The sequence below is a fragment of the Callospermophilus lateralis genome, chromosome 1 (genome assembly GCF_048772815.1).
Source record: "Callospermophilus lateralis isolate mCalLat2 chromosome 1, mCalLat2.hap1, whole genome shotgun sequence".
NCBI lineage: Eukaryota > Metazoa > Chordata > Mammalia > Rodentia > Sciuridae > Callospermophilus > Callospermophilus lateralis.
Genome location: NC_135305.1, coordinates 73,112,372 through 73,128,512, shown reverse-complemented (window position 1 = coordinate 73,128,512; position 16,141 = coordinate 73,112,372).

Here is a 16,141-nt window from a genome sequence, read left to right as displayed (position 1 = left end):
ATATTTGTTTTTAGGTTGAATGAATATAAATGGAGATTAAATGCAAATTTGAGTAAAATAAGCTCTGGATGGCAAATAACTATACAGAAATGAAACATTTTATTTGCAGCTTATAGAGACAGCTTCATTCCTTCATAAACATCTCCCTTAATATAATGCTGATCAAATTGTTCTTATAGCATCTTATGTTTTATATGCTTTCTATGGCTTTCAAAGTAATTCATCAACTCCATCCCATCTACTTAATGACACATTCAACTTCTTTCTAAGAAGATACGTATCATTTTCTAACAAAGAAGAAAAAATTTCTTATTGTATAAATATTCTTACAGACTTTTAAAAATAACTACATGTTGAATTCTTTGTTGTTGTTTTTTCACCTTAGTGAAAAATAATTGGAGGGGAAGGGAAAATATTGCAAAACTATTTTTTCAACCTGCTTGTATTAGAGAAACAACTTGAAAATTTATATGCAGGGGACTGTCATCTAATATTTTATAATGAGTCTAATAATCTATGTGGGGACACTGATTTTGGATAATGTCTTGAAGCTCATGGTATAGTAAATTTTGTAGTACTTGTTAATTTTTTTTACTTGCTGAATGAAAAAGATTATTCCAATTAAATTCAATGTTTTGCAGCAATATCTCCTTGCTTCTTTTATCGGTTTTTCCATATAGAGGAAATACATGAACTATCTAATTGTGTGTATATATCTTGATTTATATGAAACTATATATATATTTAATTATATATAATTTATAGGTAGAACTATATACTACATTAGAAAGTAGTACAATAGTTTTCCCTCACTACAATCCCATAGTGAGATTTTTTTTATAGAGGGGACATTTGAGATTTTTTTTTTATAGATTATGTGCTCCTGATAATATAAATGAAAAGCATTAAGCTATCAACTGACTTGTTTCCACAAAAAGTTACATTATGGTAAATGTATGTCTACTTAAATGATCAATGAGTTCACTTGTGGCATAATAAATCCTGATTAAACCGAAATAAATGAAGAAACCTAAAAGACTGGAGCAGAGCAGAAGATCTCAAGTGCTGATTTTCTGTATCTTTACAAAACAAATTTCTGGAGGTTAATTTGTGCTTACATGTGTAGAACTTTACTGTAGGATAATTGAGTATATCTCTTCTTTGTCTTCAACTAGAGAAATTCATCCTCTGTTTCATACATTAGGTGTACTAGCCAAATTTTTTTTCAAAAAAAGATTGTTGTTACTAGAAATATTTTAAAATCACTGCTGTTTCACTCTGTCAAGTAGCTATTTTTTTCATATTTTAATAGAAAACACTAAAGAAAAGTTTTCTTATTATTTTTTTTAGTTATATACGACATGAGGATAAACCCTGACTTATCACAGGGGCATGGAACACAAAGAGCTCCAATTTAGTCCTCCCTAGCACTTTGCCCCCAAACTGTTACCCCCTACTCTCCTCCCTGCACTCCATGGATCTCTCTTCAATCCACTTACAGTTTACCTTTTTTTTTATTAGTGTTCTGTGAATACATCCAGTGTTGAACCTACTGTTCCATATCATGCAATATCCAGTCATATTTTTCTATATTTTGATTAATAAAATGTAACACATAAAGGCATTAGTGAATCATAAATATTTTCTTTCTTTAAAGTCAAAGAAGGTAAATAACATTTTAATAATTTTCATTCAATGTATAGATCTTCAGTAACTGAGTCTATAGTTTGGGCTTTATGGACAACTGCTTAAATATAATGGAACTGAACATTAACTATGAATTGTTATACATGTACATGTCATTGCAAAATATGTGCAAATATCTGTATATGTATATGTAGATATCAAATATATGTATACATATAATAAGCATATATATTTTATGATAAGAAGTAAATGATGGCAATTGATATTAGTTTGGTATTTATCATTTCCATTTGAATCTTTTCCCATCACAATCATTAGGTATATTTTCTAAAATTTTAAAAAAATCTCATGCTTGGACAACTATTATTTGTTATAATCAACTTTCTAAATTTATCTCAGCCTTATACTTTTCCTGCCTGATTTATTTTTATCATTGTGATCAGAGTATGAGGATATTAATCCATTTCATACTAATATGTTTTCTGTTATGGTGCTATTGATCAAGGCTATTACTATGATTAAAGACAAAATGTGAAAATGCCTATTTTTCTTTTATCCTTGAACAAGTAAAGGTGGGCTAAATTGCACGTATAAATGGATGACTGCAGAGGTGTAATAGAAAAGGGGAGTGACTAATTGAACTTCTTTGCCAGAATGTTGTTCCCCAGCAAAAAGTTTCTGGAGATAGATAATTATTCCTATGAAGCTTAACTGATACTTTGGAAAGTTCTGTTTCTCAACCAGGATGCTTTTATCTTTTATGGTGTTTTGAATGTCTCATTAATTGCATCTAATTCTATATGATTCTACTTTTTGGTTACTTTTTAAAACTTATATATTAAAGCCAAGTGATTAAATTTCAATTCTTTCATATTGGCTTCCAAAATATTACGTAAAAATGTAAATATTTTAAAAAGCAGGTATCCTTCACAGGGAGCCAGGAGTGCACTATTCATATCTTAGAACAAGGGAGCTTAAAGACCACAATTCTGAAACTATCTAATGTCAGTGAATTGAGAAGTGTTCAGTTTCTGAATTTTTGCAGCAACTTGAGCTTTATAAACAGTTATGATGGTGATAATGCCATTATGCTGTATCAACATTGACTAATAAAATGCATTGTTTATTCCACCAGCATTTACCTAGATCTTCCCTAAACCAAGACCTAAGCTAGTCATTGAGAGTACAGTTTTATGTAAGATGCACACTGGTTCGCAGTTACTTTCTGCAAAGTTCATGATTCTAAAGCATGTATTGAGTAAATTTTGTCACATACTAAAAACATCACTCATCTCATTTTTGCCTATGATGCTGTTTAGAGTGAGTTCTGAGTCTGCCTGTGGGCTGAAAAGCAAAATCTTTTAATCAATTATTTGTGACTGACTGACTGAATGTTGAAGGGAAGTATGCCTTGTGGTAGAAGGTAGGTTATATATTTGTTATCCCTGTTCCATCACTTTCTTATTCAAATATAATACTTCATGGGAGAAACTGATGTGCTTTGTAAGTGACATATTTCTCTAATGAGCAATGGGAACAGATTGATATGACAGGTTCTTATTATTTTAAACTGCAGAGATGACTTATGATACTCAATTCTTCATTTTTACAAACTCATTTTTATTTTTAGATCTGGTGAATCACCATTTTGCCCTTTGCTTCACAAAGAACTTGGAGAGGTTTATCTTCTTGAGGATCACACTCTTGTCTTGGTGATAGCTTTATATGGGGCAAAGTGTCTTATCAGTCTTAGAAGCTTTAACAACAACAACAACAAATTCAGAGCAAGTGTTTCAAACTTCCAAAATTAAAAAAGTATGCAAAGTATGTAAATATGAAAATTCATTTGGAAAATGTCTGTTTCATGCTATCCATCTTTATACATCCACTTTCACATGTTTATACTGTATCTTAGTGATTTTAAGATAAAATTTAATAATATTAATTTTATACAATCTCAACAATGCTGGGCACTTATTGTAGGCCTGTTAATGACTTGATGATCTTTGTTCCTATAATGTTTTCCAGTGTTGTTCTATGCCTATTTCCTAAGAAACAGTCCAAGTATGTCTCAGCTAAATTCTAGATGATATTAGGGTATACCAAACATCTAGGAATATAACATCCAAAGCAGAGGAAATAAGAATCTCATAAACATTGATAAACTGCGTAGGACTGACCCTAAATAGTAAATCACAATAGGGTATATCATGACACCAAGACAGATTTTCTTAAGAAGGTTAGACTTTGTACCTTTAACCAAAATCTCCTTTTCTCTTTCCAGTCATCAAATCTCAGCCTCTGATATGCATGAGGTGATAGGTCCATTAATTAGCCTGATTCGGTCATTCCACAATGTATATATTTATAGAAATATTACAGTCCATAAATAAGTGCAATTATTGTATGTTGATTGGAAGGTCAGACTTGGTAGTCTTTCTCAGGATTTCTGTAGTTAGAGAAATCAGAAAAGAATTTTTCTGATGATGGGGAAAATACCCTGTTCGAAAGGTATTTTATAAAGAATTAACTCACTAATTTGTGTGTTTATTAATTTCATTTTACTTAATTATCAATAAGTGTTGTTTGAGTATATTCCCTGCAGGTTTCAGGAAGCTACCAGTGGTACAAACATCAGAGCATAGAGGTCACCTCATTTGAGGTGGCTATAAAGTACCTAGTGAAGATGAGAAAGTGGGCTGGAGGCAAATTTAGAAGGAATGTTCACATAGGTGATCCCCAAATCCACAAGGAAAACCATGGAGAGCTACAGGACATGCCAGATACAATTCTGTGTCTCAGTATTCAGAGTTGGTAGAAGACCAACAGTGTTCAAGGAAATTTTTACAAAGTGTTGGATTATAAAACATTAAATTTGCCTTCCAAATCATAAACTAGATCTTATGGTATAGTATACGAATTAGTGAACAATCTCTTGTTGATATAACCATCCCATGACCCATCAATACTGATTAGAGATCTGTAAATTTATATAAATGTAGAACAAAATTAATTAAAAAACTGTATATATAGAGGTATAATGTAAGTAGAATTGTAATAGTTTAAAATGAAAAGTATATAACAGAAATACTCAAGCATGGTAAATGCATGTTAGGGTTTTCTATTAATCACCTATTTTACATAATTCAATAAGAATATTCAGATAAATAATATTGAGTTATAGCTGATTACTTCTTTTCAAAGTAAAGTGCATAACTCTGTTATAAAGTTATTTATTTAAGAATGAACATTAATAACAATACTATGACACAGCATGAAAGTTTAAATGTTTTCCTAAAAATGGAAAGAATGGAAAAGAATGTTCCTTACAGGAGAATTGTGTAATTAATTATAAAGTTGTAATAAAATATATTAATAAGAAAAGGAAATCTTTAAGCTTTTAAAATACACAAGGAATTATGAAACCAGTAAAACCTTAATTGTCTAATCCTATCAACTATGACAAGATCTCAAAGTGATGCCGTTATAAAGTAAAAACCAATGTTAAATTCTTAATCAAGTTGTATTTTCCAAGAACTACATAGGTTACTTTTAGTGTTACATTACTCACTGTGATTAAAAACAAGATTTTTTCTTTGTATATAATATTCCCTTTAGAAAGAGGCCAAAACTAATCTCTGTAGACTTGGTTTCTTTAGCAATTGTTATAGTGAGATAAAATTCTTCACGTTTAGTTATGAAGAAGTCTGGCAATATTTAGATTGTAAGGACAGTCTTTCTAGATGTTACAGTTTGATAAAAATGTTCTCTCTTTACCTCCAAGATAAACAATGATGAGGGTTTCTTTTTCCAGATATCTCCATGGAACTGTTTTATGTCTTCATCTTCCCTGAGGAATTTGAAATTTGTATCCATGCAAGGAAGCAGGGAACTAACACTGAATAAGTGCCTAAACATACAGCAGAGAGTGGGCTAGAATATAAAACCTTTAACTTCACAGTCCTTGAAGATAGATGCTATTTTTCTATATTGTATTTACAAGCGAAAATTAACCCTATTTCATTTACACAAGGGAGAATGGAAAATTAAAGAAGTTGGAGGGAGGAGAAATTGCTCATGAAAACTAAAATGATGAGGAGGAGTTAAAGGGACAGGGTGAGAAGACATGGGATTGAGGGGCAGGGCCAGTGTTACTTCAGGTAGGTTCTGTAGTGAGACTGTACAGAGAGGATGGGAGAGAGGCACACCTGGAGGCAGCTACAGATGGGACCAGTGACTAAGGGAATAATTAAAGAGGTGTCTTTCTTTGTAAAATATGTACAATAGCTGCCGCTTCCATATTTTACCACAAAACTTTCCCTAAATTTCACACTCTTGTCAATGAAAGATTGACCCTAGGAGAGTTTGTAATTAGACCAGAGCCAGAAGAAGAAGGCCCAGTTTTATGGAGAGGTGTTTACTACATTCAAAAAGATTGGAATTCTATTCTTGACCTCCTGATTCCAAATTTCCTTATTCTGTTACCAGATCATTTTGCACAGAATTTGAAATAGCTGTAAGTCAATTGGTCAACACCTGAATAAAACTGCTGTATTTCTCGTTGATAGTATTTGGTGTTATGTTCACTGTGTGTGACTGGATAGCTGATTTGTTTGGTTTGGCAGACATTTAAGTTAGAACTAGACATATTAAAGATTTAATCCTAATTGTTCTGATATTTATCTTAAGGAACTTATTTCCTCAGCTATGCTAACATTATTTATAATGATGATTTTCAAAGAAGTAAACAATCCTAAGTTGGTTATATATTTTGTTAAAACAAAGGAGAAAATTTGATTCATTAGGAGTACTTATATACTTAATTACATCTACTTTTAATAATTTCCAAATATTTACAGCTTTATTGTTTTTCACAAATATGATTCAGCAAATGAGTTTGAAAAAAAATAATGGTTCAATTTCAGCAAACACAAAGTTCATTTTCAAATTTAGCGAGTCATTTAACAAGTACCTTTTTGGTAAAAGGAAATGCATTATTTCAAGAAGTATTGGCTTTGAATATTTTATATGCCATTGGAAATTAGATCTTAAAGCACTTTGAAACGAAATATGACATTTCAGTAAAACAATTAACTAGAAAATACTGTTTGAAATACTACTTAATAAGTGCTTATGAATATATTAAAAATAGGAATACTGTCTTTAGATAATTATATGTCCCATATAATAATCACCAGTGTCATAAAGATATAATCTAACTAAGCTTATGCATATTAATGTCCAAAAAGCACTAGCTTATACTTTTATTCTGTATACCAGGTTTGTCAGTCTAGGCACTATTAACATTTTGAACCAGATAATCCTTTGTTGTGGGGTAGGAATGCACTTTGCTGGATATGTGAGAGCATCCCTGGCCTGTTTATAAGACACTGTGACTAACCCCACTTCTATCTTGCAGTAGTAAGAAAATTCTCCCTGGATATTGACAAATATCTCTTGGAAGGCAGAATTATCTCTACTTGAGATCTATGAAAATCATCACTTAACTCCATCTGAAATAGATCATGCATTATTTTAAGCCTTTAGATTTACTTTTATCATTCATAATTACTATAAAATAATTTAGACATTATATTTTTGCTCACTTTAAAAAAATTATTAGTATAGGTAAAAAATTTAGTACTAGTACCTAATAGTCTCTATTCCTGTCATTCAAAAAGATTGTTTACTATGAATAAATAAATAAAAGTTATTTCATTTGAGAAAATTCTTTAGAAGATTTTAAATAATGAGAAGTTGAAATATGTCATTAGGCTAGGAACATATACATCTGTTACTAATTACCATCTCCTTAGCAATCTTTATACAGGGACCATACTTTTAAAAGTAGTGGAAAGAAAATAAATGCATTCTTGAGATTAAATTAAATCTGAGTTATGTTAAATACAGAGTTCTGTATGGTCTTTGTCATTTGTTTTTGTAGAATAGACTATGAGTTGATTTATCTTGTTGATGGCTATCAAACTTATCCACAGCTACTATCATTTTTACTATTCAAAATGAAGTTATTAGTTGTCAATTTTATTTCTCCATAGAATACTAAATGACAATGAGGATTATGCACTTTTCTTGGGGAGAGCCAAATATATTCATATATAAACAAAAATATAAGTGGTGCTGTTCTTCAAACTTCACTGAAGCTATTTCAAATATATAAAACTGTATCAGTTTTCTGTTAATACAATTTAGTTTCTGTATGAGAAATAAGATCTTGATAACAGGATATCAAAAGCTAATTGCTAATTTTCATTTGAGTAAATGTTTTTTTTTTCACATTATATGCCCTATGCCCCTAAAAGGCTAAGAACCTAATCATGAAATATAGAACAGTTCCCTTTTCCTGACACTTTACTACCACATTACTAAAGATTACAACAGTTTTCTTTACCAGGTGCATCATGATTAGATATCATAAAAATTCCAAGGCCTATTAAAAAGCAAAAACAACAATTGTCATCCATTCCCTACCCCCACATTTGAAGATACAGAGCAGGCATCAGAATGAGACATAGCAGGGATGTTAAAATTATCAGACCAAAAATGTAAACAATTGTGAGTAATATGCCATTGACCATAATGAATAAAAAAGATACTTCATGAGTAGGTGAGCATATAAGCAGAGAGATAGAAATTCTAAGAAAGGACTCCCCCCCAAAATTATTAAATTATTAAAGATAAAAAACACTATAATAAATTAAAGAATGCCTTTGATGAGGAATTAGGAAACCAGACATGGCTAAGTAAAGAATCTCTAATCTTGAGAATATATATATATATATATATATATATATATATATATATATATGAACTTTGAAAACTAAAAAACATAAGAACAAAGACTCAAAGAAACAGAGGGAGAATTCCTGAATTCTAGGGGTAATTACAAAAGGTGTAGCATGGGCATAATGGCATATCAGGAGCCTTAAGAAAGAAGGGGAGAAATAAATATTTAAAGCAATAATGACAAAATTTCTCAAATTAGTGGCACATATCAAACCATGGATCTAGCATTTCCTCACAGAAACCTTATATATGTAATAAAGTGAAATATTGTTTACAGAAAAACAAAACAAACCCCAATTCTAAAATTCTGTATCCTGCAAATTTTCTTTCAAAAGTGAAGAAATAAACTTTCTCAAATATTGAGGAGACTTTGTTGCCAGTGGGCATGTCTTGCAAGAAATGGTAAAATAAATTTTCAGAGAGATGAGAAATTATGTAAGTCAGCATCTCTGGCTTACAGAAAGGAAGAACACCAAAGAGAGAATAAGTTCATATAAAAACTTTTATTTTAATATCTCAATTTTTAAAAAGATAACAATATATTAAAAATAAAAATGAGTGTGAATAATCTTTTAAAATATATATATATATATATATATATATATATATATACACCTATATATTCAATACCAATAGTGTTTTCTCATATATACATCTATTTATATAAGTTTATATATAAGCAGTATTAACAATAGCAATAATGCAAGTATATATAAGTAAAATGAATAGCAACCGTAATACAAATAAAGGGAGGTAGAAATTAGAATTATTTTGTTACAAGGTATTCACTTGTGAATCAGTAATTTAATTCATAGAAGAATTGGATTGTTAATGATGTATTTTTTCATACTTTAGTCCAGAAACTAGGAAACACTAAAAAGTAAATATAACTTCTTTATGTGATAAAAAGGAGAAAAAATGGAACCATCAGCTCACTTACCTAGCAATTTGAGTAACTGAGGCAGAAAGATCATGAGTTCAAGTCCAGCCATTTCAATTTGAGAAGACCTTGTCTCAAAAATAACAAATAAAAAAAGGGCTAGGGATGTAGATAAAGCTTCCCTGGATTCTATTGCCAGTATAAAAAAAAAAAATTAAGCAAAACCAGAAAATACAGAAAAAAGGTGGAGATTACAAAAGCATACAAAGAAGAATTATAACAAATAATAACAGCAAAAGATAAATACTATATTATTAATCACTTTGAATATGATTGTTTTAAATATACCAATTAAAATACATGATTATCAGAGTTCATAAAAGAAAATACAACCCAAGTATTTTTTGTCCGTAAGAAACTCATTTTAAATATAAAAATACATAGTTAACTAAGGCAAATGAATAGAAAAAATATATCAAGGTAACAGTAATTGGAAAGTAGTAGTAGCTATTTCAGACAGATTAGGCTTCATAACAAATTTATCAGAAGGATAAATAAATCATATTACTTATTGATAATGAATCAATTCTCTAAGAAGACATAATTCTTAACATGTATACACCTATTAACATAGGATTAGACTCTGTAGGACAAAATGAGCAGAACTAGAAGAAGAAATGAATGAATTCACTATCACTGGAGATGTCAAAACTCTGTCAGAGATAAATTCATCAGGCATTAAAAAAATCAACATAGTTTAATTCAACATCAATCAACTGTATAGTTTAAATATACAGACTACTTTATTCAGCAATAACAGAACACACTCTTCTAAAACTCACATAGAATAAATCAATAAAGATCACATTCTGGCCCATAATATTCATCAAATTTAAATGAACAGAAATCATACAGTATCTACTGTCAGGTCGCAATAGAATTAAACTAGAATTCAATAAGAGAAAGATAACTGGAACCCGGAAATTGTGGGCATTAAATAGCACACTTCTAAAAAATGCATTAGTAAAAGAAAAAGACATTGAGAAATTAAAATTAAAAAAGTGAAAATAAAATTTATCAAAATATGCAAAGTAGTGAAAGCAGTGCTTAGAGGAAAAATGTATGGTACTGAATGCATTTATTAGAAAAGAATGACCTAAAATCAGTAATCTGAATTTCCATTATAGGAAATTAGACAAAGAAGAGCAGGATACATCAAAAGTAAGCCAAATAAAAAGTAAAAATTAAAGCAAAAATCAATGAAATATTAAACAGGCAATCAAAAGAGAAAATATATAAAACCAAGTCAATAAATTGATAAATTTTTAGCCAAGCTAAGAATAAAATGACACAAAGTACTAATATATAAGAAAAGAGGAGACACTACTACAGACCCTGAGAACAGCAAACAAATACTATAAATCAATACTTACAAATTTCACAGGCTACATGAAATGAACAAATTCCTTGAAAGATAAACTCAGAACCAATATATGAAGAGGCATATATTGATTAAATAAATTAGATCAGTGATTACTAATCTTCCAAAACAGAAAGCTGTAGGCCCATGTGGATACACAGGTTAGTTTTATCTGATATTTAAAGAAGAAATGATGTAAATTCTGTACCATCCATGGTTTCTCTATTTCAAAAAATAGAAGCTGAAGTAGTTGGTATTACCCTAATAGCAATCCAGAAAATACATTACAAGAATTAAGAAAACAATATACCAATTTATCTCATGAGCACACTTTAAAAAGTCTCAACAAAATATTAGCAAATTGAATCTAACAATTTATGAGAGGAATATAATCATATAGTTTAATTTGCATTGTGACCAAATGGATTCATCCCAAGTATGCAAGTCTGTTTGATGTTTGAAAATCAAGGAAATATATTAGGAAAGTGGAATGGGTCTGAGAGTAGAAAGCACAGATTGAATTGATAATATCAGATATGAACCAGTTTTATTAAAATAATTTATCCTTAATCTTAACAAAAATCCATTGTTTTTCTAGAGTCCCATTAATGGAATTAACATTTACAGGGGTAATCTCTGATGCCTCCTTAGTTAGCCAAGAGATCATCAAATCTTTGTTATTTTCCACGGAATATCTCTAGCATTGTAATTTTACTGTGGAATATCTCTAACATTGGCATTTTCTATTTTCTGCACTACAACAGCCTTGTGTCTTACCTTGGTGTATTTCTACTTGATGCCATGCAAAGCATAGTCACTGGTAGCTCTGCCTGCAGTCCTTTCTAAAATGCCAGCAGAATTCTGTCTGGAATAAGAGTGACACAACAAAATTCTCCTTACATTTTAAAAATTGATAACCATCATCTAAAAAAATAGCATCATAAGACTTCACCTTAGATTCTGGTTTCATTTTTTTCTATCAATCATCCCTTTATCCATAGCCTCAATTCAGTCCTATCAAATAGCTTGTGACACCTCTGGCTATTACAGATTTCTCTATCTTTATATATTGTTTCTTCTCCTTAACTAATTCCTAATACTCCTATAGGATTCTGCTGAAATACCTGTTTTTTGGGAAACATTCTAATACCCAGACTCAGTTGTTTGTTATACCAGAACATATCTCATAATTCTATTTGCATTTATCTCTGTATGTTAAGTACATATACATGCAAACATTCCATTCCCACCCCAGACTGGTAATTCTCAACCCCAAGTAGTGTGCTTCATTTTCTTGTGTATCCCTAGGATATGGTAACATCCTGGGCCTTTTGTAGATCTACAAAAATGCTAATTGTATTTCTAGAGTTCTTATGGTCTATGAAAACAGTTTTACTCTGATTATATGAGTGTTGTGTGTGTGTGTGTGTGTGTGTGTGTGTGTGTCTTATTTTAACAGGGGCTGCTGCTGCTGTTTCTCCTCCTTTTCTTCCTCCTTATTCTCCTCCTCCTCCTCCTCATTCTTTTTGGTGAATATTTGATATATAGACTGTCTCATCTAAGTGAATTAAACAAGTGGGAGTGCCTACAGAAATGTATCTTATCTAAAACTGTTATAAAATAAAAATGACATGTAATTATCTCTGAAATAAATGAGGTTGGTTGAAAAACCCTTAAGTAATTTTAATTTCGCAGAGACAGTGTCTCACTTTTAAAATAGTAAAAGTATTCGTATTTTTTAAATTTAATATATTTTGCTCAAAACTCACTCTCACTCTGAAAAATAAGTTCATGAGGAGATAGATGTGTTATATTAGAATGATCTAATCTTTCTATAGTGTATACATAGAGGGAAACATCACTTTGTACCCTTTAAATATACATAATTGTTAGCCATCAATTCAAGATAAATTTAAAACTGTGCAACTGTTTTTCAGTTCACGTTATGACATTCTGTTTTATTCAAGCAAAACTATAAAATATATGTCTTTTCTTTTGGGGTCTGTAATGATTCTCCATTTTCTAGCATATTAAAATTATGTAGTTTAAAATTAAGTACAAAACTAAAATTTTTCAAATTTTATGTAACTTATTAGTTTTGTTTACCATAGTTAAAATGTTTGCTGAAGAATTAAAATGTTTGCTGAAGTTTCTTGAAATCCAAATGAGAGAAAATATTTACACCATGTAACAGACACAAATAAATACTACTTGGTATGAACTATAGTAAGAAAATTATTCAGAAAAATACAAAAATTCAGTTGAAAATGGGTGATTTGAACATGCAATTCACACACATCCATGCACAAATTATGAATGTCTAGATATGTAAAGTTTCACAACATCAGTAAAACTGGAAGAAGTACAATATGAAATATCTTGGCATCTCTGAGCCATCAAATAAAAATAAATTAAAATTAATACTAGTAAAAATAGTATCAAATATGTAAGTTGGTCTCTCCACCCTAACCAAATGTTATTTCCTGATTGCTAGTACTAGTGCTCTTATTGTTAACTTTTATAGTATTTGTAAAGTCAATCATATTGAAAATTATTTTAAATAACCATTTCTTAACAAAACAAAATATATGAGAAGTAAATTTAATGTTTTTGTGACCTGAAAAGTATATTTAGTAGAGTTAAAGTAATCATGACAGAACACAAATATTCAAAAATGGTACAGTTGAATCAAGAGATAAAACAGATTATATGTATAAATATATAAATATAAATATGAATAGTAATATATTCTATATATTTATATATACATATATAAATACACACACAACTTACACAGGCATTCTTTAGCCTTTGGCCTTTGTTCTCATTGCCCTAAACTTTTTAATATAAACATGAAATATTTAATTCTTGCATAAGGATAGCAATAGAATATGATGGTGATATAGCTGGCTGAGAGAGAAGGTTTTTCTGCTGGACTCCATGAGTTTGCTGACACCATCACTTATTGTTTGTGATGTGAGATAAACAATTTAAACTCATTTAAACTCCTCATCTCAATCTCTAATATATAACATGGAAATAATATTAGCTCATCCAAACAGTTGTTAAAACTGCTAAATAATAATGTACCTAGGCTATAGAAACACTTCATAATTGTTAGCTATTGTTCTAATATATAGTGTGGTTATAAAAGAGTACATTACTACTATATTAGTCAACTTTCAGCTACAGTGACAAAGTACCAGTGATAATCACTTGCAAAGATGAAAGGTATATTGTGGCTCCTAGTTTCAGAGGTTCCAGTCTATGATAACCAGGGTCCACTGTTTTGGAGCCCAGATCATGGCAGAACATCATGGTGCATGTATTTGGTGGAGCAAAGTTGCTTTTCTCCTAGTGACAATTAAGCAGAGAGGGAAGGGAAGCCAGTGTCCCAATATCTCCTTTAAAAGCTGTTTTAGTTAGCTTTTTAATTTCTATGACTAATAATCCTGACAAGAACAGTTGGAGGAGGAAAAGTTTATTTTGGCTCATGGTATCAGAGGTTCAGTCCACAGTTGGCCGGCTCTATAAACTCTGGGCCTGAGGTGAGGCAAACACCATGGGGGAAGGATATGGAGGAGGAAAGCAGCTCAGAACATGGAAAAGAGGAAGCATAGAGAGCTCTGCTCACCGGGAACAAAATATAGATCCTAAAGGCATGCCCCCAGTGACCTATTCTTCTAGCCATAACTTACCTGCCTACAGCTACCCCCTGCCAATTAATCCATATAAATGAATCAATCCATTTATTAGATTCAGCTCTCATAATCTAATCATTTCACCTCCAAACATTCCTACATTGTCTCACAAATGAGCTTTTGAGACACACCTCATATCTAAACCAAAATGAGCATTTTTTTCCAATGAAACTTCCACTAGGTTTCATCTCTTAAAGGTGTCCTCATGTCTCAACCACACCATAGATTGGTGACCAAACCTTTCTTATATGGGCCTTTGGGGGACATTTAAGACCCTTGTTATTATAAATGCATTGAATGTATTGAATCTAAAATTTGACAAGAAAATGGATTTTAATTGCCCTTACTATGTGCACACCATGAAAAATGGTAAATATATGTGGTGATGAATATGTTAAATTAATTTGATTGTGATTATCATTTCACAATGTATATCAAATCATCACATCCTGCAACTTGAATATATAGTTGCATCTGAGTATGTGTGGGAGATTGGTATCAGAGGTTCAGAATTGGTATCAGAATCCCCCCTGATACCTACATCTACACAATGGCATAGTATTCGCAAATAACCTCTGAACATGGTCCTGGATACTTTGTCATTTTTCGATTACTTATATCTAATAAAATGTAAATATGATGTAAATAATTGCCATACTGTATTTTTAGGGAATAATGATAAGAAAAATTGTATATAATTGAAATTTATTTTCTGTCCAAGTCGATCTTCAGTTGATTGAATCTGTGGATGCATATCTCATGGATACAGAAGCTGCAGATAAGAAGGGCTAACAGTATACAAAATTTTTGTTGATTGGCTTCCATAAAGCTGACTAGAGAAACAAGAAAAAAGTGAAAATATATACTCTCAATTTTATTATTTGTCAGAAATCGAATTTAAAATCATAACGTGATATCATTTCACATTCACCATGTTGACTAAATATAAAAAGCCAGAGTGAAGAAGTATTGATGATAATATGTACTAGTGAGAACTAACTTCTATTATGAATGTAAATGGGAAAAAACTCTGGAGAATAATGAGTCATTACCTCATGATTACAGGCATTACCTCACAATTATAAGAGTGTTCATAGCAACATTTCCATGAAAGCAAAAAACCTGCAGACAGCTCAAACATCCTTCAACAAGCGAATAGAATAATGTTGATGTACTCAGACAATGGAGTAGAGCTGTGTAGAAAAAATGAATGAACTTCAAAACAATATTGATGGAATGAAGTAAACACAGAAGAAAAATGCAGTGTGATTCCATCACTATATTAAAAAACAGTATAAATTTAGATAATATATTGACTATGGATAAATCATAAGTGGTAAAACTATATAGTGACAATTACATCATAATTTGGGACATTGTAGAAAGAATACTCTTAAGTAGAGGCAAACAAGCTGTAAGGTCTTATAACTACACTGTTTCATTAATTTGGTAGTAGGTATAAAGGAATGTATTTATTTTTCAAATTTTTATACATATATTACCCATTTCTCATAGGTATATTTCATAATGTTTTAATGAAAATTTGTTAGCCATATAATATTGTAATTTTTTTATTTTTAACCATATCAGAAATTTATTAAATATATTTATATTGAAAATCAACATTTTAGTATCTTTTCATATTTAGCATAACATTTTTGTTTTGAACATACAACTAAACAGAAATAG